The 22,799-nt window shown below is 43.8% G+C and overlaps 1 pseudogene; it reads right to left on the bottom strand.

The window, feature by feature from the left end:
- Nucleotides 1-6,046: 6,046 nt before the first annotated feature.
- On the bottom strand, nt 6,047-6,164 carry LOC126096112 (5S ribosomal RNA; annotated as a pseudogene).
- Between the last annotated feature and the right edge of the window lie 16,635 nt (nt 6,165-22,799).

Raw genomic sequence — 22,799 nt, 5'->3', positions numbered from 1 at the left:
GATTGGGCCCCACGTTCTTCCGCCTACGCTCAATGGAGCATATTATCATGATTTCATACGGGATACTCTACCCGTGCTGCTAGAACATGTGCCTTTACAAGTGCGGCACAACATGTGGTTCATGCACGATGGAGCTGCTGCACATTTCAGTCGAAGTGTTCGTACTCTTCTCCACAACAGATTCGGTGACGGATGGATTGGTAGAGGCGGACCAATTCTATGGCCTCCACGCCCTTCTGACCTCAACGCTCTTGACTTTCATTTATGGGGGCATTTGAAAGCTCTTGTCTACGCAATCCCGGTGCCAAATGTAGAGACTCTTGGTGCTCGTATTGTGGACGGCTGCGATACAATACGCCATTCTCCAGGGCTGCATCAGCGCATCAGGGATTCCATGCGACGGAGGGTGGATGCATGTATCCTCGCTAACGGAGGACACTTCAAACATTTCCTGTAACAAAGTGTTTGAAGTCACGCTGGTACGTTCTGTTGCTGCGTGTTTCCATTCCATGATTAATGTGATTTGAAGAGAAGTAATAAAATGAGCTCTCACATGGAAAGTAAGCGTTTCCGGACACATATCCACATAACATATTTTCTTTCTTTGTGTGCGAGGAATGTTTCCTGAAAGTTTGGCTCTACCTTTTTGTAACACCCTGTATACTAGTGTTTGAGTTCCACACACAAGAGGGCACTGAAATGGAGAACCATGAAGTAGTAGCCACATTACTCTTTCACTTTAAGGTCACGTCCTTGAACAGGGCTAGCAGGAAGTGCAGTTATGCCTCATCTCTGAGGTGTTGTGGGAGGCTGGCCGGTCCCTCGAGGCGGTAGCCAATAATCCCCAGCCAAGCACTGAGGCTGGTCCGGTGCTGATGGTTCGCTGCCACCATATGACGTGGGTCTTATGAAGGTTGACGGTACACCTCTCATAAAGGCAGCGGGTGTGAGTAGCATGGATGACGGAAGTCTCAACACTGGGGTGACCTGTGTGACGAAGCAGAAACAAAACCCTCGCCGTGGAGACACACAAGTATGTAGTAAGCCCTGCACACGTTGAAGTGATACGGATGGTAGCATCTGTCATGCAGAATGTTCCACACGGTCGTCTGGTTTACCCTATGCTGGTTGACTACCGCCCTCAGTGTAATAATGGGGTCACTGTCAGACATCTTTCATCTTAAAGTGATTGTATTTTCACGGAAACGAATTTCCGGCCGTATATCCATATCAACTGTTTTTCTCATTATCCTCTTGGTAAGGGGGGCGGGCACTTTCTGATTTTGTCCACATGTAGCAACTCCACCCTGTATATACAGCAACCCTCGGCTGCTGGGGGGGGGGGGGAGGGGGCTATAGTGGGAGTCGGCGGTCGAGTTTAGGCTTATTCTGCCGGCCGGTTTGGCCGAGAGGTTCTAGGCGCTTCAGTATGGGACCGCGCGACCGCTACGGTCGCAGGTTCGAATCCTGCCTCGGGCATGGATGTGTGTGATGTCCTCAGGTTAGTTAGATTTAAATAGTTCTAAGTTCTTGGGGACTGATGGCCTCAGATGTTAAGTCCCATAGTGCTCAGAGCCATTTGAACCACTTTTAGGCTTATTCTGCGCACCTACTCATTGTTCGGCAGGCAATGAGCTTTCGACAATGTTCTGAGAGCTCTGCTGTGAATGTCGTAGCCAATTCGAGCATTAAACGTGGCTGCAGAGAAATATTTAGTGAATTTTTATTCCATACACAGAGAGTTTTTATTGCTAATGTTGGTAGGAGGTGACATATTGTACAAAAGCAATTGAAGGATATAATTTTCTGGTTACATACTTTCTTGAGGCGCAAAGCAAGTGTCTGCGCATGTCACAACTGTCGCTTGGAACCGACAATAATGCAATCCCCCTCGTGCCGCGATCTGCGCGAACTGCCATCGTTCGTGGATCAGTCTGTGGTATGCGCGTGTTCTAGGGATCAGCAGCAGCGACAGTGCCACACCTGGGCAACTCGTAACTAACGTGTCGAGAGTTTCTCTCCCTTCTATCACCCCCCCCCCTCCCTCTTGCCACCACCCATCGTCCTGCAGAACCCGGGACTCAGTTAACTGCATAAGTTATGCCCTTACTCACCAAAGTGACTCTGCAATATCTTCAGATTTTACTAACCCATCCGGACGTTTTAGCATGTAACGTCGAGTTTCATGAAAATTATATGGTGTTTCTTGTGTCCGCAGCACGCAGTCTTACATTATTGTCTCTGTTGCTCTATGTGAATGGTACGCAGAGAAATGGAATTGCTCTGACACTTCTAATGTGTTCAGTTTTATAATTCCGTTGCTCAACTGGTAAAAACGGAATCCTAATTGGAGCACTTTTTCGTCCCTCTATTAAGACCCATTTTCCTCTGCACCGGGTAGAGGTATCAAGATGAAACTTACGTCAAACGTGGCCGCCTAAAAAGACTGAACCTTCTAACTCGACGCAAACGTAAGATGCGGTCATTTTCGTTACCTACTGTATTTTGATACTCCGAAACACATTCATCGAAACCATTTTGGTTCTCCCCGTTGATCTATAATCATGAGATTTGGCAAGAAGCAACATTTTACAGGAAAAATAAGGAAAAAATCCAAAGCGTGTTAATTTGTACCTAATTGCTACCAAAAATTTTTTTTGCCATTTTCAGTCAGTCTGTCTGCTCGTTTGTTAAGATCCCTTTTTATTCGACGCGTAGAGGTATCAAGTTGAAATTTATGTTACTCCTAAGGTCTACTGGAGAGTTTAAAAAAGTTAAGCTCCAAAATCACTGCAGGCAAAAGAAATGAGGATTTATATCACATATTTTCATATTCGCAAATTCACTCCTCAGAAGATATAAATGGTCTCTATGGATGATTAAGTGTGCACTTAACCTTCAGAGCGCCAGTCCTTACTGGTTTATAATTATGTACTAGACTGATATTCGACTGTATATATTTCATTGTTTCGCTATCATAGCTTTTAAATGATCATTAATGACATAAATAAATGGTTCAAAGCCAATTCACTGTCATTAAACTTTGAAAAGACCCGCTATATGCAGTACAGAATCTGTAAGGGAAGCTGCGCGGGGTAGCCGCGCTGTATAAAAGCGTCTTGTAACGGTCCGTGCAGCTGCCCCCTCGGAGGTTCGAGTCCTCCCCCGGGCATGGGAGTGACCTAAGCAGTTTGGTCCCATAAGATCTTACCACCAATTTACAGATTTTTTTTGCAAGAGATTTTCTCCCAGCAACTGTATAACATATGAAGACGTGCAGATTGAAGAGGTTGACATTGTTAAATTTCTGGGACAACAACTAGATAATAAATTCATTTATGGAGGGCATACTACAGAACTGCTTAAGCTCTTAAACAAGTATGTATCTGCAATGAGAATGATGTCAGACGTAGGAGATATTAACACTGAAGGAAGTTGCATACTTTGCTTACCTTAATTCTATTATGTGATATAGAATTATATTCTGGGGTAACTCGTCAAACCGTGCAAAAGTTTTTAGTGTGCCAAAGAGTCTAATAAGGATCATTTGCGGTGTAAATTCAGGAACATCATGTAGTAACCAGGTGAAAGAACTTTGTATTCACACCACTGATTCTCAGTACATTTATTCTTCAATTATATTTGTTGCAAGTAGTATGTCTCTATTTGCAACCAATTGTTCAAGACATAGTATCAGTAATAGAGATAAGAACACTCTACATAAAGACTTAAATCACTTACCTTGGTCCAAAAAGGGGCCAATATTCAGGGACACACATTTTCAACAAATTGCCAGCAACCATTAAAACTTGGTTTCAGATAAAACACAGTTTAAACGGAGTCTGAAAGACTTTTTGAGAGGCAATTCCTTCTGCACTATAGATGACTATCTTAAACCAAAATTAATTAGTTTTCAGTTTTGACAGCACTTGGTGACAACAGTCAAGATAAGGTATTTTGTGTATGATAAATTTATTGAAAGTGCATAACTATGTTTCATTCTGACGGGGTATTAATTCTTAAAATACTGGCAGTCCCACTTCACTGTAATGTGTTCACGTATTTTGGCAATCTCCTGACAAACGATCAGCATAGTAAGTATTATATTCAGATGTTTCATCTTTTTTTGTTTCAGGATTTTCAGACTTGTTTCACACCCATGAGTATCATCTCGTTTTTGGTTATGTGGAACGAAAACTGAATGTAATCTAAGCTGAAAAAAAAATTGATATCGCTTCTGTTATTTCTTAGCCAAGTATGTAGGTCATTGTCTATAAAACAAACCACAAAGGAAGCAGCGACATGAAAGGAAATGCACCGTCGTTTTAGTCAACGTTCTAGTGGAGGTTGTTAGCCGTCGCCTTCCTCCGAGCTGTTACGAAGCGCGTAATAGATTTCTGTGTCGTGTGTATGGCTACGATGGGCGCCTGTACACTGCAGTGTTAGGTTTATGTTGTAAGGATGAAGGGAATGGAGAGGTTGAAACCACGTGCCGGCACAAAGCCAACCGATCAACGGGGCCACCGAGCTTAACATTCTCATCCGATGGACGGACCTGCACCCACATTATCACATGCCCTTAGTGCATTAGACGCTGTGTACGAATTTACAGTCTAATCGTGGACGTTAGCGCAAAGACTACTTCTCCTCCCATTGCCGGCCTAATGCTGATAGTGAAAAGTTTCCTCCACTACGTTTCGAACAGGGTTATCTCCGAGTTCGCGCTGCATAGGCGTATGTTAGCGACCGCGGTTGCGGGGGCAGTTTTGTGTCGCTACAGGCCCTTTTGACCCTGTAGCGACACAATGCTTTTGACAATGTTGACTGGAATACTCTCTTTCAAATTCTAAAGGTGGCAGGGGTAAAATACAGGGAGCGGAAGGCTATTTACAATTTGTACAGAAACCAGGTGGCAGTTATAAGAGTCGAGGGACATGAGAGGGAAGCAGTGGTTGGGAAGGGAGTAAGACAGGGTTGTAGCCTCTCCCCGATGTTATTCAATCTGTATATTGAGCAAGGAGTAAAGGAAACAAAAGAAAAATTCGGAGTAGGTATTAAAATCCATGGAGAAGAAATAAAAACTTTGAGGTTCGCCGATGACATTGTAATTCTGTCAGAGACAGCAAAGGACTTGGAAGAGCAGTTGAATGGAATGGATGGTGTCTTGAAAGGGGGATATAAGATGAACATCAACATCTCGAAGTAGAGAGGATATAAAATGTAGACTGGCAATGGCAAGCAAAGCGTTTCTGAAGAAGAGGAATTTGTTAACATCGAGTATAGATTTAAGTGTCAGGAAGTCATTTCTGAAAGTATTTGTATGGAGTATAGCCATGTATGGAAGTGAAACGTGGACGGTAATTAGTTTGGGCAAGAAGAGAATAGAAGCTTTCGAAATGTGGTGATACAGAAGAATGCTGACGATTAGATGGGTAGATCACATAACTAATGAGGAAGTATTGAATAGGATTGGGGAGAAGAGAAGTTTGTGGCACAACTTGACCAGAAGAAGGGATCGGTTGGTGGGACATGTTCTGAGGCATCAAGGGATCACCAATTTAGTATTGGAGGGCAGCGTGGAGGGTAAAAATCATGAGATTAATACACTAAACAGATTCAGAAGGATGTAGGTTGCAGTAGGTACTGGGAGATGAAGAAGCTTGCACAGGATAGAGTAGCATGGAGAGCTGCATCAAACCAGTCTCAGGACTGAAGACCACAACAACAACAGGGTCTAATCTCAGGAAGTAGTTTCTGAGAAAGTACAACTGGAGCACACTACTGTACTGGCGCGAGTAATACTGAGGTGGCAAAAGTCATGGGACACCGCCTTAATATCGAGTCAGCACTCCGTCTTCAGGCCACGAGTGGCCTACCGGGACCATCCGAGCGCCGTGTCATCCTCAGAGAAGGATGCGGATAGGAGGGGCGTGGGGTCAGCACACCGCTCTCCCGGTCGTTATGATGGTATTCTTGACCGAATCCGCTACTATTCGGACGAGTAGCTCCTCAATTGACATCACGAGGCTGAGTGCACCCCGAAAAATGGCAACAGCGCATGGCGGCCTGGATAGTCACCCATCCAAGTGCCGACCACGCCCGACAGCGCTTAACTTCGGTGATCTCACGGGAACCGGTGTATCGACTGCGGCAAGGCCGTTGCCTTTAATATCGAGTCGGATCTCCTTTTATGCGATGTAGTGCAGCAACTCGACATGACATGGACTCAACGAGCCGTTGGAAGGCCCTGCAGAAATACTGAGCCATGCCGTCTCTACAGCCATCCATAACTGCCGATGTGTTGGCGGTGCAGGTTTTCGTACACGAACTGTCTTCTTGATTACATCTCATAAATTTTAGATTGGATGCATATTAGAAGTTCTGCATGGCCAAGTCATTCGCATCAATTATCCGGAATTTTCTTCAAACCAATCGGGAGCAATTGTGGCCCTGTGACATGGCGCATTGTCAGCATTAAAAATTCCGTCGTTGAGTGGCTGCCAATGGTCTACAAACAGCCGAACATAACCGTTTTCAGTCACCGATCGGGTGGGCTATACCAGAGGACTCAGTCGATTCCATGTAAACAGAGCCCACTCGACTATGGAATGACCACCACTTTGCCCAGTGCCTTGTTGACAACAGGGTGCATGGCTTTGTAGAGTCTTCACCACATCGGAAGCCTACCATCAGCTCTTACCAAAAGAAATCGGGTTTTACAGTCGTCTAGGGTCCAACCAATATGGGCACTACCCCAGGAGAGGAAAACATTATCATTGAGCATCCTCTCTATTTGGCGTGTAAAGCTAGTTCGCGTCCGTAGTATAACACTACATGTGCACCCTGGGTAACGCTAAATGAACAAGCACATCTGGCAGTCAGATAATCTTGGGATCTCCTGACTATAAGGCACTTTCAGAAAGAGTTTATTCTGCTATTTCCACACCACGAAAATAGAACGGCGTAATAAACAATCTACGTCAGACATCATCTTAAATAAGTGTCTAAGAAAGTTTTCATTGCTGTATGATTACTTTTACCAAACTAATCCTGACACGTTTTCCCTTTGATACTTTTACTAAAAATACCTAATACGCGCGAAAAGACCAATAAACGCTAATTACGTTGGCCTTGTGAAAGAAAAGGTTATTGACCCACTACGTGTCGCCCCCAGATTTACACGCGGAAAGAGATCATGCACTGATGACCTGAAGGAGATATTAAGAGGTTTATCGACTCCCGTGGTTCTCAGCGCAGGCTCTTAGCGACCTTAATTTGACAGTAGTCTGTGAAGTTCGATTTTGATGCTCGTCACGCTACAAATATTATTTCTCTAATTAGTGACATTTCGTTATATAGTCGAGTGATTTTAATCTGAGCCGTTAACGTACGGTACTGCTGCACTCGTCAACAAAAAGTGACGAATTTGTAGTAACTGCATGGGTAGAGGCATATGTTCCACAGACAAAACATTCTTAAAAAGATAAATGAGGAAAATGCTAACGATAGACTTGCATATATACAAATCCTGACTGCCGTGCCACACCTGAGGTGAAGTAAATCTGTGCAAAGACATAACGTTATTATTTCTTGGTAGAATGTGCAGTTGAAGACAGATTCAGATTAAAATTTTCCCATGTTGAGAAATGAGAAGGAGCGATCTTCCTCACTTGGCCAAAAACTTTCTGTAGCTAACAGCCGGCCGCAGTGGCCGAGCGGTTCTAGGCGCTACAGTCTGGAACCGCGCGACCGCTACGGTCGCAGGTTCGAATCCTGCCTCGGACGTGGTTGTGTGTGATGTCCTTAGGTTGGTTAGGTTTAAGTAGTTCTAAGTTCTATGGGACTCATGACCTCAGAAGTAAAGTACCATAGTGCTGAGAGCCATTTTGTAGCTAACAAGGAACCCCTTGAGCGCCAATGATGTTTGCGGCATTCTACGTCACACATATTGTCTACCGTGCAAGCACAATACTGGCTGCTAATAGCAACAGGAGGTGGGACTGGAGGCAACCAGTAGTGAGCACAGCAGGAGCATACCGACCGTAGTCTAACTGCTTAGTCGGCGAGTAACTAACAACAGTGTCACTGTGCTAGTAGTGATACAAAGCACAGCAGTGGCAGCGACAAACAAAGGAAACATTTCGTTATGTTTACAACAGTTGCCGACATGTCGTCGGAAAAGAACCCAAGGAATTTCGCAGAGTGGGAAAGAAGTAGCAGTTGAAATATTAACGCTCTTTCAAGGTCAATCAGTGGAATGTGTGGTGTCGTATACGGTCGACTGTGCGGACAGTAAACATGAGAAGTACAGTGATGACACGTGCTTAACAAGTGAAGGTGATACTGAAACAGCTGTCGAGGCATATAGCTCATCATCCTTGTCGGACAGGGAATCACAAATTCCATCTCTAGTGAAACGTAGTAAAGGACCATCGTTGTCCAAGAAGCGGTTACTAAACATAATTACTTACATGGAAGATCGTCCGCAGCATAGTACAAAAAAAAATCATAAGCAGATTTCTAATAAGACCGCAGCAATATGACCGTGTAGTGCATAAGAGAAACTATGCGTATTCGAGATTGGACAGACGCAGTTCTTACAAAAACTGGTGTTTGCTCGTTTCAAAGGCGCTCGATACAATTTACAAGATGTGCATCATAGTAACCTACCACGTTACGCACGTACAACAGCGTGCGACAGAGATTACAGTGATGTTAATGGAAGCAGTGGGTACTTCCGTAACTTGAAACAGTGCTACAGAAATGGAAGACTTAAGATAACGAGATTTCAAACAAAGTGTCAACTTGAAGTTGCAGAGCGCCGACCGCTGTGGCCGAGCGGTTCCAGGCGCTACAGTCTGGAACCGTGCGACCGTTACTGTCGCAGGTTCGAATCCTGCCTCGGGCATGGATATGTGTGATGTCCTTAGGTTAGATACGTTTAAGTAGTTCTGTGTTCTAAGGGACTGATGACCTCAGATGTTAGGTACAACAGTGCTCAGAGCCATTTGAACCATTTTCAAGTTGCAGAGCAAATTGAGGAAGCGGCACTAAAATTTATAGATTAGGTAAAGAAACTTACCCCATAGTTCAGTAAGAAATTCGTTTTCAACTGCTGCCAATAGAAATTTGAAGAGGAAATCCATATGAAAAGAATACGCTCTCAGGAAAGTGTTTCAGCAATTAGTTCAGGGGATCACTACAAGTGCAAAAGGCTGTGAAGGCATACTTGACCTCTTAGCAATAAACGATCCTAAGCATATCGGGAACATCAGGACGGATACAGGGATTACTGACCACAAAGTTGTTGTAGCGAGACTGAATACCGTAAAATCCACACCCACGAGAAATAAACGCAAAATATATCTATTTAAAAAAGCAGAAAAAATTCACGTGTGGTCTTCCTGAGAGGCAGTCTCCACTCCTTCGAGTCTGAATATGTAACCGTAGGCCAGATGTCGTTTAACTTCCAAGAAATACACTGATCATGCAGAACATCATGGCCACCTACCTAACTGCCAGTATGTTCTCCCTTAGCACAGATTAGAGGCAACGCATCTTGACTTGCAAGCAATGAAGCGTTGGTACATCGCTGGAGGGAAGTGGCATCACGTGTAACCACACACAAGTCACCTAACTGCCGTAAACGCCGGGGTGGGGGCGGGGAGATCTGACGCCACTTTCAATCACATCCCAGATGTGTTCGATAGTGTTCAGACCTGGCGAGTTTGGGGACCAGCACATCAATTGGAACTCGCCACTCTGCTCCTCGAACCACTCCGACACACTCCTGATGTTGTGAAACGACGCATTGCCTTTCTGAAAAATTCCACTGTCGTTGCGAAACATGACTTTCATGAGGGGGCGTACGTGCTCCGCAACCAGTGTACGATACTGCTTGGCCGTCGTGGTTCTTTGCACGAGCTCCACTGGAACCATGGATGCTCACGTGAATGTTCTACAAAGCATAATGGAGCTGCTGCCAGCTTTTGTCCGTCCTGCCGTACAGGTGTCAAGCAAAGACGGATTCGCGTCCTACCGTCGCCATGACGAGGAAGGTATCGGGATTCATCAGACCATGCAGCGCTCTGCCACTGCGCCAACGCCCAGTGCCGACGGTCACGTGGTCATTTCAGTCGTAGTTGTCAATGTTGTGGTGTCAACGTTGACACATGCACGCGTCGGCCGATGCGCAGGCTTATCGTTATGAACAAATATTAATGAGCATTTAGCATCAGGTGGACTGATAAGGTAAAGAATGAGTAGGTTCTACGCAGAATCGGAGAGGAAAGGAATATGTGGAAAACACTGATAAGGAGAAGGGACAGGATGACAGGACACCTGCTAAGACATGAGGGAATGACTCCCATTGTACGAGAGGGAACTGTAGAGGGCAAAAACTGTAGAGGAAGACAGAGATTGGAATACGTCAAGCAAATAATTGAGGACGTAGGTTGCAAGTGCTACTCTGAGATGAAGAGATTAGCACAGGAAAGAATTCGTGGCGGGCCGCATCAAATCAGTCAGTAGACTGATGACAAAAAAAAAAAAAAAGCATTCCAGGGCGCCCCAGAGAGCATCCCAGGGTGCCCCAGAGAGCTACACTTCCAAGAAGAATCGCTTCTCGGCTTTTGGCAAGATCAATGTGTAATTTTTTTTAATAGATAAGGATTAAGCATAAGGAAGCGAACTTTATTTCATTTCTATAATAGTGAGTCAGATCACCAACGAGTGCAATCTTTTTGCAGTTGTGAATACCTTTCACCCACACTGAGACGGATTTAGATTTATTTATTTCACGATCATTCCTGGTCCTGAGAACCAAAGGCACAGTCGACATGTAATACGATGTCTCACCAGTCTTCCCAGCCTACGACGTACGGCGTCTGTAATGAGGGGTGGCAACCCGACCACAAGACGTCGGGGCGTGGTTTCACCTCGGTTTAGCCACACTTGCAGGGCATTCACCACAGCGCTCTTCGAACACCCGGCAAGTCCTGCAGTGCCGTCACAGTCTGCCCCCGGTCAAACTCTGATAGAACGGGCGCCTGCCCCATTCTACAGACGAACAGCACGCTCACTGGTACTACACGCCCCATGCATGCATCTACAGGGTGTTTCAAAAATGACTGGTATATTTGAAACGGCAATACAAACTAAACGAGCAGCGATAGAAATACACCGTTTGTTGCAATATGCTTGGGACAACAGTACATTTTCAGGCAGACAAACTTTCGAAATAACAGTAGTTACAATTGTCAACAACAGATGGCGCTGCGGTCTGGGAAACTCTATAGTACGATATTTTCCACATATCCACCATGCGTAGCAATAATATGGCGTAGTCTCTGAATGAAATTACCCGAAACCTTTGACAACGTGTCTGGCGGAATGGCTTCACAAGCAGATGAGATGTACTGCTTCAGCTGTTCAATTGTTTCTGGATTCTGGCGGTACACCTGGTCTTTCAAGTGTCCCCACAGAAAGAAGTCACAGGGGTTCATGTCTGGCGAATAGGGAGGCCAATCCACGCCGCCTCCTGTATGTTTCGGATAGCCCAAAGCAATCACACGATCACCGAAATATTCATTCAGGAAATTAAAGACGTCGGCCATGCGATGTGGCCGGGCACCATCTTGCATAAACCACGAGGTGTTCGCAGTGTCGTCTAAGGCAGTTTGTACCGCCACAAATTCACGAAGAATGTCCAGATAGCGTGATGCAGTAATCCTTTCGGATCTGAAAAATGGGCCAATGATTCCTTTGGAAGAAATGGCGGCCCAGACCAGTACTTTTTGAGGATGCAGGGACGATGGGACTGCAACATGGGGCTTTTCAGTTCCCCATATGCGCCAGTTCTGTTCATTGACGAAGCCGTCCAGGTAAAAGTAAGCTTCGTCAGTAAACCAAATGCTGCCCACATGCATATCGCCGTCATCAATCCTGTGCACTATATCGTTAGCGAATGTCTCTCGTGCAGCAATGGTAGCGGCGCTAAGGGGTTGCCGCGTTTGAATTTTGTATGGATAGAGGTGTAAACTCTGGCGCATGAGACGATACGTGGACGTTGGCGTCATTTGGACCGCAGCTGCAACACGGCGAACGGAAACCCGAGGCCGCTGTCGGATCACCTGCTGCACTAGCTGCGCGTTGCCCTCTGTGGTTGCCGTACGCGGTCGCCCTACCTTTCCAGCACGTTCATCCGTCACGTTCCCAGTCCGTTGAAATTTTTCAAACAGATCCTTTATTGTATCGCTTTTTGGTCCTTTGGTTACATTAAACCTCCGTTGAAAACTTCGTCTTGTTGCAACAACACTGTGTTCTAGGCGGTGGAATTCCAACACCAGCAAAATCCTCTGTTCTAAGGAATAAACCATGTTGCCCACAGCACACTTGCACGTTGTGAACAGCACACGCTTACAGCAGAAAGACGACGTACAGAATGGCGCACCCACAGACTGCGTTGTCTTCTATATCGTTCACATCACTTGCAGCGCCATCTGTTGTTGAAAATTGTAACTACTGTAAATTCGAAAGTTTGTCCGCCTGAAAATGTACTGTTGTCCCAAGCATATTGCAACAAACGGTGTATTTCTATCGCTGCTCGTTTAGTTTTGATTGCCGTTTCAAATATACCGGTCATTTTTGAAACACCCTGTAACCAGCATTCACTCCTCGCCCTGCACGCTGCTGTCACCTGGACGGGTTTATATCGATAGTAGGTCGGTGGTCGTAATGTTCTAGCCCATCAGTGTAGTATCGACAGCTGCTGAGAGTCATACACCAGATAAATCAATAACAAGTGGTATTAATATCCCATTGTACAGTAAATAACTCGGAACACTGTTGCAGAAGCAAAGAAAAAAGCGTGCCAAATTTAGAAGGCTCAAAAAAAAAAATGGCTCTGAGCACTATGGGACTCAACTACTGTGGTCATAAGTCCCCTAGAACTTAGAACTACTTAAACCTAACTAACCTAAGGACATCACACACATCCATGCCCGAGGCAGGATTCGAACCTGCGACCGTAGCGGTCGTGCGGTTCCAGACTGTAGCGCCTTTAACCGCTGGGTCACTCCGGCCGGCGCCAAATTTACAAGGACGGAAACCCTAAGGACTGGAGAATTTTTTAAAGGAAGTAGAAATGTAGCGCGAACTTTAATGCGAAATGCTTTTAATACTATTTCACCTCGGAACTCTGTCTCGAAATTTGGCAGAAAATCCAAAGAGATTGTGGCCATATGTGAAGCACACCAGTGGACAGACACAGTCAGTACCTCCAGTGCGCGATAACAATGCCGATGTTGCTGATGGAAGTGCCGCTAATGGCGAGTTACTAGAAACGGTTTTCCGAAAATGCTTCACTGAAGAGGGCGAAGTAAATATTCCGGAATTAGAACCAAGAACAGCTGCTAACGCATCTTAAATCGCTTAATTAAGGCAAAGCCTCCTGTAACTGAATACCAGTCACATTCCTGTCCGAGTATGCTTATTAAATACTGGTAGTTCCATATTTAGCAGCCATACACTCGTTGAAAGACTCGTACTTAAAGACTGGGAAGTTGCGCGGGAATGAAAATAGACGTAACTCGGTAAATTACAGACCCGTATCGCTAACGTCAATTTGAAAGAGGATTTGGGAACATTTTGAAACGGAACTTGTCCCGTTACATTTTTTTTTCTATAAATTCCGCACCGGAGAATTATAGCGAGAGTGTTTCTATTCAACAGGAGAGGATCAGTTGGTAACAAGCAGGAGAGAATAGACAAGCGCTGTTTATTCATTTATTGATTGATTTTATTAGCCGGCCAGTGTGGCCGATCGATTCTAGGCGCTTCAGTCTGGAACCGCGTGACCGCAACGGTCGCAGGTTCGAATCCTGCCTCGGGCATGGATGTGTGTGATGTCCTTAGGTTAGTTAGGTTTAAGTAGTTCTAAGTTCTAGGGGACTGATGACCTCAGAAGTTAAGTCCCATAGTGCTGAGACACATTAGAACCATTTTCATTGATTTTATTGTGTGCAACATTTCCCTGCATCCTTTCCCCTGTGCGACCTGGACTGTATGAATATTATGTGAAGTAGCATAAAGCTTTGGTCAGAGGTTGTAGTATTGCATGAGTAGACTGGTTCTGTGGTAGGATAGTACGAGCCCCGTCAACGCTAACAGGTTTGGCAAACAAGGTGAGAGCAAGTCAGATCAGAGAGGTCGCGAAAGCACGGGTATTGGCTCTGTCAGGTTGGCGAACCATCCCCTCCACCACCTTTTGAACGAACAACGGTTAGGCGATGTGGCCGTACGTCCACAGCTTTCGATTTTGGTAATGTTAACAAAGGTATTACCATGTTTCAAATCTGCTCGTTAATAAGGTCCAGATGTTGAAATCAGGCGTGAAATTACCACTAAAACCTCATAAGGGAGTTTACTCTCATAATTTTGTCAAATTTCAGTAAGAACTTTGTGCCTTGGGCAGGCCACGCACCGTGGGCTTTAAGCTGAGGGTCGTATTATTGCTCTGTGCGTAACAGAAGTTCACCGGTTAATGTATTTTAATATCGTCTTTCTTTCACAGTAATATTTTGCGGATTTTTTTTTATTTTTCATATGGTTTCTTTGTGTACTTGCTTTCCCGCCACGTGATCGGTTGGAGCAACCACCACATTCGTAAAGTGCAGTTTCTCTCTGTAAATATATAGTAGACGAGTGAATGACCATACGGTAGTGGGTGAGTGTAAGATAGGGAAGGTATAATCTTGTGTGTCCGCATTTTTTGCATTTCTGTTGGCTACCGCTACTTGGTCGCGTGTGTGAAATATTATTAATATGATAGTTAATGTTTATTGTGCCCCACATAACTATTTGATTTGCTTGCAATATTGCGCGTTACATAAAATATACGGATTAAACTTTTGTATGAAGGAAAATTCAGATTTTAATGCCGATTGATGGGATAAAGACTTGAAAAATTTTCCCGCCATTTGGTAGTAAATGTTCTTCCACCCAGCTCAGTAACGTGGTGTTCGTTTCTGAGCGCAAGATTAAATCAGACTTGGCAGCCATAGTCAAGTACACCACTTCGTACTCCCTCTTCACCTTACGTTTTAATGAACATTGAACTATTTAGGCTGATACTATTCCGCCCTGGCCGAGTTCGCTTATAGTGTCTTTGCTAAACTTGTTCTGCGTGACCTCTAGCAATGAAATGTAATAAGCGTGGGCTTAGGTATAATTGTGTGCCTGCATAAAATTACATTGAAGCCAGGTCTGCGCTCCCCTCTCCCTTTCCATAATTACGTGGCGAAAGTGAATCACGTTGAGTAGAGAGACCACTTGTGATGAGGTATATTCCAACAGACACACGGCAACTTGTTGAAATGCCATCGGTATGCAATAAATATCAATGAATCTCTAGCCTCGACATTGTTTCCTCACTTCATCATAAAAAATAGGTAAAAGTTAGTCACTACCATAGTAGAATTCTGGGTGGACGAATGAAAGAAAATAAAAGCTCTATGCTGCCTATTAAGCCCTGCATGGGTGCCTTCTGCAGTGGTTCTAAAAATATTGCGTTATCCGTTGCGTTCAAATTTTTACTGGTTGGTTAAACCCACCCGCTACAAATTATTAATACTCCAGCACTAGCTCGCAGGGGACTGTAATTTCGTGGACCACACGAATTTGTTACACCATTATTACAGAGGGTAGCTTGCAGGAGCTGTAGGACATGATAAGCGACAGTAATCTTCCTACTAGGTCATGTTGTAACTATACTACCGGTAGTAGAAAGTTACGTTGAAATATATTGTATTCGACCATTGTGAGTGATCACAGAGAAAATGATTTATTGACAAACAGCCAACACGGATTCACAAAATATCGTTCTTGTGAAACACAACTAGCTCTTTACTCTCACGAAGTAATGAGTGCTATTGACAGGTCATGTCAAATTGATTCCATATTTTTAGATTTCCAGATAGCGTTTGACGCCGTACCTACATGCGACTTCTAATCAAATTTCGTGCCTGTGGACTGTCATGCCAGATGTGCGACCGGGTTCATGATTTCCTCTCTGGAAGTTCACAGTTAGGAGTAATTAACGGAAAGTCATCGAGTAAAACGAAAATAATATTTGGCGTTCGTCAAGCAAGTGTTACGGGCCCTTTGATGTTCGTGAACTACAGAAGTGACCTACATTGTTTTCAAATGATGCTGTCATTTACAGTCCTATAAAGCCATCAAAAGAACAGAACGAATTGCAAAAAGATGTAGATAAAATATCCGTATTTTGCGAAAAGTGCTAACTGGCTCTAAGTAATGAAAAGTGTGAAGTCATCAACGTGAGTACCAAAAGGAACATGCTAAATTTCGTTTACTCTACAAATCACAAAATCTAAAGGCTGTAAATTCAACTAAAGTCTTAGGGATTGTGTCAAATGTGTGAAATCTTATGGGACTTAACTGCTAAGGTCATCAGTCCCTAAGCTTACACACTACTTAACCTAAATTATCCTAAGGACAAACACACACACCCATGCCCGAGGGAGGATTCGAACTTCCGCTGGGGCCAGCCGCACAGTCCATGTCTGCAGCGCCTAAGACCGCTAGGCTAATCCCGCGTGGCTGTCTTAGGGATTACAGTTACGAATAACTCAACTTGGAAACACTACATATATAATATTGTTGGTATATCAAACCAAAGATTACGATTTATTGGTAAAACAACGAGAAAATGCAACACGTCTGCTAGAGACTGCCAACATTACGCTAGTACGTTCTCTTCTGGAGCGCTGCTGTGTAGTGTGGGATCGGCAGCAGATAGAATCGCGGAGGACTTCGGAAAAGTTTAAAGAAAGTCAGCTTGTTTTGTACTATCCCGAATTACGGGAGAGCGCCACAGGCATGATACGTGAATTGGGGTGGCAATCATTTAAACAAAGAGTGTCGTTGTAGCAGGGTCTTCTCACGAAATTTCAATTACCAAATTTCTCCTCAGCGTGTGAAAATATTTTGTTGTCGCCCATCGACATAGGGAGAAACGGTCATCATAATAAAAAAGAGAAATCAGAACTCGCACAGGAAGATATAGGTGTTCGTTTTTTTCTGAACGCTGTTCCAGATTGGAATAACAGAGAATTATTGTGAAGGTCGTTTGATAAAGCGTCTGCCAGGCACTTAAGTGTGATTTGCAGAGTATTTGTGCAGATGTAGATGAAAAGTTTGAGAGGTGGCATGAGCCCCCTCTCATATTTCTATCTTACGGTTTTCCTCTCTAATTGCAAGCAGTGAAAAGTCGCTATTCCTTCACACGCGGACTTCCCACGCAGCGTCTCTCGTCACCCGGGTGGTCCGGTGACAGGCGGGCTCTGCTGATCTGGAAAGCGTTAAGCCGACGGGTGTGAGGAAGTCGAGTGAATGATTTGCAGACGCCGACATTGTCAAAAGACACGCCCGGAGGGGTCTGAAGTAGCCGCTGGGCTAGAGGTTCCGTTACTACGCAGAAACTTAGCGAAAACACTTTCTGGCGGGCTACCAGCGAGGTGTGGGAATGATTTGTGTACCCAGGCAGTTGTGGCGGGAAAATTCCCGCGCTTTCTGCAAAATAGTAACTGTGATTGGCTTGCTCAGGGCATAGCTCCGTGACGTAGCAAAGTCAGCGCAGAAATTGTCGCCAAGAATCTCCATTGGTGGAATGGTAGTGCTCTGGCAATAGAGTGGAATTTTCCGCCGGCTTTCGAGTTGCTGATTGGAACGTTTAACCACGGCCACTGTCGTGGGGGCGGGAATGTTGTGTGTTCGGCCTGTACGGGTGCTCTAGGTAGTCGGCTCTCGCCTTTCGGTCGAGGACGTCGAAGCAACCAGCCATCGCCTCCGGTACGCCAAATCGTGTTCTGGCAGTTAAGAAGACAGTTTGGTAATGTATGTCCGCAGCACCGGCAGATAGGGATTTTCCTAGGTGATAATCAGAGCTCAGCAGAGCGCGCCTGTTCGTCTTTATCTAACTTTGTTCTGTCTTGAGTAGCAGCAATTAATGTTGGGTTAGCTGTGTGTCTCTCTTAAGATTTGAGTGGCAAGGAATTGGCTCCACATACCACTTCGTCTTAAACCTCACAATCTAGTTTAGGGACAACTTCACCTTCATAGCGTTTGTTTGAGTATCCAATTTGAGCCAATTTGATGTATTATAAATGTTTCATGTGTTTTTGTTTATTATTTTGTGTTTAGTCTTAATAAATCATATTGTTATTTTGGACAGAACTTTCATTCTGTTAATCGGTAGAGCAACCCCATCATTCCTCACTATGTTAATGAAACCTTCGTTTACTTAACTTATTTATCAAATTAAATTATTGCAGGTGCCAAACTCTCTTCTACTCCACTGGCAGGGTTGATTAGAGTCAGTTCGCGTATTTTTTTTAATCCTTGTGCAACAGCAAAAGTTGGAGTTAGAATAGGGGGGGCTTAGAGCATCATTTACATATGTAGATTCTAGAAGAATTTAGTGTTAAATACACTGCTTGCCCCGGCACCTCGCAAGTTTGTCAGAAGTAAAACTTTTACAATCAAAAAGCACCTTGTGCACTGCCACGCGAGCCACGCGGTCTCAGGAGTCGCGCCACGGTCCGTGCGGCCCTCCCAAGCGGAGGTTAGAGTCCCCCCTCGGGTGTGTGTGTGTTGTCCATAGCGGAAGTTAAAAGTTGGTTTAAATAGTGTGCAGGCTTAGGGACCGGTGACCTAAGTAGTTTGGTCCCTCAAGGTCTTACCACAAATTTCCAATTTTCTCGTGCACATGGCCGTTTCCGTTTATGTAGCGCTCACAGATGACTGTTAAGTGTTACAAGCACAATATAAAGGAAAATATACAGTATCATATCTCTTCCCGTCGGCTTTCTCGATTGATCTCGTCGTCTTACTTCCGTCTTCATTCAGGGTACTGAAACAAATACACTGCGCAGCACAATCGAACAATCACTTTTTCGAAACGCCTTAATCGTCTGCCGTTGGGACGCATAAATTTCAAATTTGGATGAAATGTGTCTACAATCCTTCTCTGGAAAAGCGTTGAGCCCTGTGCCTTCCCACTCCGGCTCGCGGACGCTTCAAACAGTAATGTCGGCGAAAGAAACGCCAGTGCTCGGACGTTCACGGGATGTGCTGAATCAAATGTGGGTGAAAGAACGCCGGAAATGGGCCAACTAGAGCATGGAAGCTAAAGAATACGTCTCCAGGACCACACGCATGAGCTAACACTGCTGGAAATCATAAGTAACTCTGAACGACAGTTTGACAATTGATTCTAACCTCATAAAAAAGAAAAAAAAAACAAGAGAAAAACACGACAAAATTTAACATAGCAACATACTGTAACTACCACATAATGCGTTTAATATACGTATAAAAAGAAACATGTATTATAGACCACTGAAGTTACTTCACAAATAAAAGAAGCGAAACACGTATGGCTATAAACAATTAGTTGCATAGACGAAACATACCTTCACGAATTATTGTATGTTGTTCATATGTTTAGTGCTACACTGCAATTTGAGATCCTGTTTCTCATTTGCGGAAGTATTTGTCTTTAACATGTGACATTTTGATGGTTAACTATGCCAGACACCTTCCCTGTTATCGTTTTTACTTCATTACCTTGCTATGTGTATAGTTTAAAAATTACTGCTAGTTACGTACAAGCTTTTTACTCTTCAGTTATCTCGGAAGGTTTACAGTCTAACTCGCTGCCGATGACTTATCGTTGGCCCATAATACGTATGCTTATCATTGTATGACTTTTCGTAATGGTGATGTTTTTCAATGCATATTCCTCTCGTTTTCACAGTTTGAATGGTTAAGTCGTCTTGAACCCAGCAACATAGTACCTATACAACACTGTTAAGTGGTCGAATTCTTTGACATTGTCAGGAGATACGTGATGTGTTGTGAATTTTTTATTTATTTTACATGAATATCTAGAGCTCAGATGGAAACCCAGTTCTAAGCAAAGAAGGGAAAGCAGAAAGGTGGAAGGAGTTGGTTCAAATGGCTCTGAGCACTATGGGACTTAACATCTGAGGTCATCAGTCCCCTAGAACTTAGAACTACTTAAACCTAACTAAACTAAGGACATCACACACAGCCATGCCCGAGGCAGGATGCGAACCTGCGACCGTAGCGGTCACGCGGTTCCAGACTGAAGCGCCTAGAACCGAACGGCCACACCAGCCGGCGGTGGAAGGAGTATATGGAGGGTATATACAAGGGCGATGTTCTTGAGGACAATATTATATAAATGGAAGAGAATGTAGATGAAGATGAAACAGGAGATATGATACTGCGTGAAGAGTTTGACAGAGCATTGAAAGACCTAAGCCGAAACAAGGCCCCGGGAGTAGACAACATCCCATTAGAACTACTCATAGCCTTGGGAGAGCCAGCCTTGACAAAACTCTACCATCTGGTGAGCAAGACGTATGAGCAGGCGAAATACCCTCAGACTTCAAGAAGAATATAATAATTCCAATCCCAAAGAAAGCAGGTGTTGACAGATGTGAAAATTACCGAATTATTCGTTTAATAAGCCACGGCTGCAAAATACTAACACGAATTCTTTACAGACGAATGGAAAAACTAGTATAAGCAGACCTCGGGTAAGATCAGTTTGGATTCCGTAGAAATGTTGTAACACGTGAGGTAATACTGACCGTACGACTTATCTTAGAAAATAGATTAAAGAAAGGCAAACCTACGTTTCTAGTATTTGTAGACTTAAAGAAAGCTTTTGACAATGTTGACCGGAATACTCTCTTTGAAATTCTGAACGTAGCAGGGGTAAAATAAAGGGAGCGAAAGGCTATTTACAGTTTGTACAGAAAGCAGATGGCAGTTATAATTGTCGAGGGGCATGAAAGGGAAGCAGTGGTTGGGAGGGAGTGAGACAGGTTTGTAGCCTATCCCCCATGTTATTCAATTTGTATATTGAGCAAGCAGTAAAGGAAACAAAAGATAAATTCCGAGTAGGTATTTAAATCCATGGAGAGGAAATAAAAACTTTGAGGTTCGCCGATGACATTGTAATTCTGTCAGAGACAGCAAAGGACCTGGAAGAGCAGCTGAACGGAATGGACAGTGTCTTGAAAGGAAGATATAAGATGAACATCAACAAAAGCAAAACGATGCTAATGGAATGTAGTCGAATTAAATCGGGTGATGCAGCGGGAATTAAATTAGGAAATGAAACTCTTAAAGTAGTAAATGAGTTTTGCTATTTGGGGAGCAAGATAACTGATGATGGTCGAAGTAGAGAGGATATAAATGCAGACTGGCAATGGCAAGGAAAGCGTTTCTGAAGAAGAGAAATTTGTTAACATCGAGTATAGATTTAAATGTCAGGAAGTCATTTCTGAAAGTATTTGTATGGAGTGTAGGGATGTATGGAAGTGAAACGTGGACGATGAATAGTTTAGATAAGAAGAGAACGAAGATTTCGAAATGTGGTGCTACACAAGAATGCTGAAGATTAGATGGGTCGATCACATAACTAATGAGGAGGTATTGAATAGAATTGGAGAGAAGAGAAATTTGTGGCACGACTTGACTAGAAGAAGGGATCGGTTGGTAGGGCATATTATGAGGGATCACTAATTTAGTATTGGAGGGCAGCGTGGAAGGTAAAAGTTGTAGAGGGGACCGAGAGATGAATACATTGAATGGATTCAGTAGGATGTAGGTTGCAGTAGGTACTGGGAGATGAAGAACCTTGCACAGGATAGAGTATCAGGACTGAAGACCACAACAACAACAACATCTATATTCTTTATTTATATTAGGGACTGAAAACCAATGAAGTCATGATCGCACATGAAAACTTCTTTCTTTGGATTGATTACTAGTTTCGGCCAACAATCGAGTCGTCTTCAGGTCTGAATTATAAAAAAAAAGACTTTAGCTCAAATTAGCAACGTACAACAGCTTCTAGAACTGCACGTAATATTGTTGTAGGGCTCAGGAGTATATACACGAATTAATTTCTGAAAAGGTACCATGAAACATCCTTTATTAGTGTTAATGCTATTACAAATGTTCAAATATCTGTGAATTCCTAAGGTACCAAACTGTTGATGTCATCGATCCCTAGATTTACACACTATGTATACTGTCTTACACTAACTTAATGCTAAGAGCAACACGCAATCCCATGCCCGAGGAAGGCTTCGAACCTTCTGCGGGAGGGGCCGCGTAATCCGTGACATGGCGCCTCCAACCGCGCGGCCACTCCGTGCCGCGAGCTCTATTACAACTTCACGCATCGTTGAAATCTATCTTAAAATGACAACATCCATACACGACGCAGTTAAAAACAGATTTTCATCGTTCGTGGCTAGTACGTAAATACTGAGAATAGTTAATGAAAAACGAAACGATATTTGCATAAGAAACTATCGACTGCAATGAGTAAATGTAAAAGATACTAATTCTGTAAGTTACTAAGTTGTAACGGTGTAACGCATTTGTTAAGACGATATCTTTTACATTTACTTACTGTAGTCTAAAGTTCCTGATGCATTAGTGTTCTACTTTCATTACCTGGTCTCTGTATTAATGTACTGGCCACAAACGATGAAAAGCTGTTTTTAATCATGTCGTGCATCGTTGTTATTTTAAGAAAGATTTTAGCGGCTTGCGACGCCGTAATGGCACGAACACTAATAAAGAACGTTTCTTGGTACCTACTCTGGAACTAATTCGTGTATATACTCTTGAAGCCTGCTGCAAAATTATGTGAAGTTCTATAAGCTGTTGTT

This window comes from Schistocerca cancellata, chromosome 8, assembly GCF_023864275.1.
Source record: "Schistocerca cancellata isolate TAMUIC-IGC-003103 chromosome 8, iqSchCanc2.1, whole genome shotgun sequence".
Taxonomy (NCBI): domain Eukaryota; kingdom Metazoa; phylum Arthropoda; class Insecta; order Orthoptera; family Acrididae; genus Schistocerca; species Schistocerca cancellata.
The sequence above is the reverse complement of the archived record's forward strand: the minus strand, read 5'-3'. Positions and strand labels throughout refer to the sequence as shown.